The sequence below is a fragment of the Malus sylvestris genome, chromosome 15 (assembly GCF_916048215.2).
Source record: "Malus sylvestris chromosome 15, drMalSylv7.2, whole genome shotgun sequence".
Taxonomy (NCBI): domain Eukaryota; kingdom Viridiplantae; phylum Streptophyta; class Magnoliopsida; order Rosales; family Rosaceae; genus Malus; species Malus sylvestris.
In genome coordinates this window covers 25138457-25141858 of record NC_062274.1, presented here as the reverse complement: position 1 = coordinate 25141858, position 3402 = coordinate 25138457, and the positions used below count along the sequence as shown (strand labels likewise).

At 37.5% G+C, this 3402-nt stretch overlaps 1 pseudogene; it reads left to right on the top strand.

Annotated features, from left to right (window-relative positions):
* The first annotated feature begins 323 nt into the window (after window positions 1–323).
* LOC126605583 (phosphoglycerate mutase-like protein 4) lies at window positions 324–3073 on the top strand (annotated as a pseudogene).
* Window positions 3074–3402: the final 329 nt, after the last annotated feature.

Below are 3402 nucleotides of genomic sequence, written 5' to 3'. Positions count from 1 at the left end.
GAAAGATTCTTTGTATACCACAATAATTATTTAATTAACTAGTTTTTCTTAATTATTAATTTATTAAATAATGAACTAAATTTAAAAATCTGATTAACTCAAACGATAGACTCTTCTTCAAATGCCACCTAGGGTGGATGTCCACATCAAATATCATCTAGAGTGGTATAAAAATATGAATAGCATTACTTTTTTTTTTTATGCACAAATAAAAGACAAAAAACTGTGACAATTTTCCATAGTTGGTGGGAAAGTAAACGCCTGCAACAAAGACTAGATTCCAGGAAATTTCCATGTCTTTTCACAAACAATAGACTCTTCTTCTATTTAATTAACAATGATTGCAATGCGCACTCTTAACCTCTCACTTTCACTCAACCCCTTCGCGCCTCACGGAGCTCGCGGCTCTGCGTTGACTCGGTACCGCCGCGTCGTCAGTTCTCGATTCATCCATGGCGGAGCCCCATTCCTGGTCCGATCTCCCTCTCATTCTCCTTGTAGGCTTGTACCTCAATTCCCCGTTTCCTTCCAATCGCATACTTCGTCAATAAATTGAAAAAAATGAAGCTTTAAATTCAATCCTTGTTTAAATCTTGTGGATTCAATGCAGCTGTGTTGACTCGGATTACGCGGAGATCATTGTAGTGCGTCACGGCGAAACAGTCTGGAATGCTGAGGGTAGAATCCAGGTCCTCTTTTTCACTTAAACTACGTCTTTTTGTTAGTTGTTTGATGAGTAGAGGTGTAAGTTTTGAGTTAGCTGATATGTTCATAGCACAATCTAAAATCTTTATATGTTCTAATTCTGAACTCCGGATAATATCAAACTTGTTAAGCAAGTAATCATTAAGACAATGAAAATGGTATTTTAGAGTACAAATAACGCCGTGTATAGATGTTCGTTCCATCAGAAATTGTTATGGAATCATAATGTTGTTTTATCCTCAATTGACATTTTTCGCTATTACGTGACTACGTCATTAGCATTGCTGGTAGGGTAACGTATTCTTTGTTCGTCATTTATATATCTGCATACCTTTCTACTGGATTTGGATCGCTGATTATGTAAGGCTTTTCCGGTTTCTTTGTTTTCAGTAAATTAGAGGAATACCCTCTGTGGTCTGTACTTTGACTGATGTTTGTGTTTAGTACGTGAATTTTGGAATGGGTCACTTTGCCCCTTGTAACTTCAATTCAATGATTTAAAGTGGACATCTGTTATCTTTCCTGTCAAAAATGATCATGCATCGCACACGCCACGCTTTCTTAGGGGCATTTTGTAGCTCCAAAGGAACCGCAAGAGAAGGGAAAATGAGGTGGTTTTGATGTCTGCCTACGAAGAACACTATATTGCTCATTTAAAGTAAGAGAAAAACATTAAGTGTGCATCGAGGTGGCGCTGCCACGACAGGCACCAAGCATGAGTAGATTTTCTGGATCATTAGTGCAATTACCCTTCTTTTCTAAAAAAAGTAAATTTGTGTTTGGCAGGGGAATTTGGATGTTGAATTAAATGACGCTGGGAGGCAGCAAGCAGCTGCAGTAAGTTACAAACTGCATATATACATGCTGTTTGAGGAGCACATATGACAGTTTTTAGTCTTACCCTTTGCTTGTTAATGTCTGATAAATTTTTCGTTTATGCCCTGAAGCTGGGTGATAGATTATCCAAGGATCCCAAAATCTCCCTCGTATATTCTTCCGATCTCAGTCGAGCTTATGAGACTGCACAGATAATTGCCTCTAGGTGTGGTGGGCTAAAGGTAGGTAATTTTTTATTTTTTTATTTTTTTTTGTACCTCCTTGTTGCATCTACTAAAGGAAAGCAGATTCCGTAAATGGTAGTACAGCAAGTGCTTTCTTGATGCTCTAATCTAGAAAAATAGACAGACATGAAATTGGAAGCTGGGTGTATTAGTTTACCGCGGTTCGCTAATAAGTACATGGAGTCAACTCAGCTAAATACATGCTACAGAAAATTGGTACTGGATCAAATCAAATTTTAGTCTGAAGGCAAATGTAAAAGGACTTTTGGGTTAAAATTCAGGTTGTAACCGATCCTGATCTACGAGAAAGGCATAAAGGTGTTCTTCAAGGACTTGTATACCATGAAATTCCCAAACTTTATCCTGAGGCTCACCAGACCTTTTTATCTGGTGACATGAGTAATGATTTCCCGGTAAGCAATCTTCTTGTACTTTGAGTTTAAGCATATAACAGTTGGTACTTGTTTGAATGTTGTAAGTAGATCTAACATCCGGATTATAAAAGTACTCCAATGAGAGATTTTAAGGAATTGATCCGTGCGCCTTGATTTTGGACTGTCTTCTGAAATCTTGGTACTGCCTGTCTTCGCACTTGAAGAGAGATGACTCATAGCATATAAGATTGTAATGTCAGTATTGTTCTTTCTTGCCAAATCATACAATACACAATTATGTTTATTCCATTATCCTACACATGCAGGGTGCCGAAGAAAGTCTTGATCAACATCATCAACGCTGCACATCTTCGTTGCAGCGGATTGGCGATAAACACAAAGGTATATTATCACGGGGCAGATGTCTCATTTGTATTTATACTGCTATGGAATTTGTAAACTTTTTCTTTGGGATTACATGAGTACATAACAAAACTAACTGGTTCTTTGTCGAACGCAACACATGTCATAACTAAGCCGGGATAACAAATGCCAATTTAGATCAATGGTGACACAAATGACAATCTGAATGTTTATATCCCAGCTTGTTACAATTGCAGGAGAGCGAGTAGTTGCGGTCACTCATGGGGGAGTCATAGAAACACTCCTCAGGAAGGGTTACTCAAATGGCGATTTTATAGGCAAAGTGGCCAATACATCGATCCACATATTTCACTTGTACGATGACGAAAAATGGACCGTAAAATCCTTGGGTGATGTTAGTCACCTCAACCAAACAGATTTTCTGTAACAGCTCTCTGTGGGGACGAAAAATCTGGTTCGACCGTGTTTCGGGTTCTCTCGCAATTTGTAATAATGAATTGAATATTGGAACTGCCCAGTCACTATTCAGTAACAATTTCATTTAGGTGATGCTGAATTATCTCTTTAAGGCGGCTTAAATTAACGCCGGCGATATGTTTTTACAATCGAATGGAAGAAGTTCATGCACCCATTTATTTGATATGATTCTTGAATTGGAAGAAGTTCATGCATAAGATAATTTATCATTTAAAAAATGCAATCTATCCAAAAATTCTACTATGTTCTGGAGTATTCTATATACTCAGATTTTTTGTCGTTAGTTTTAAATGGTGGTATGCCCATTCCAATGTCTTATTTCATCAACCATCTTATATTTACACTCACCATAAAAAGTGAAAAAATACAACTCTTTTCCCACCCGCCATTATTTCTAAAAT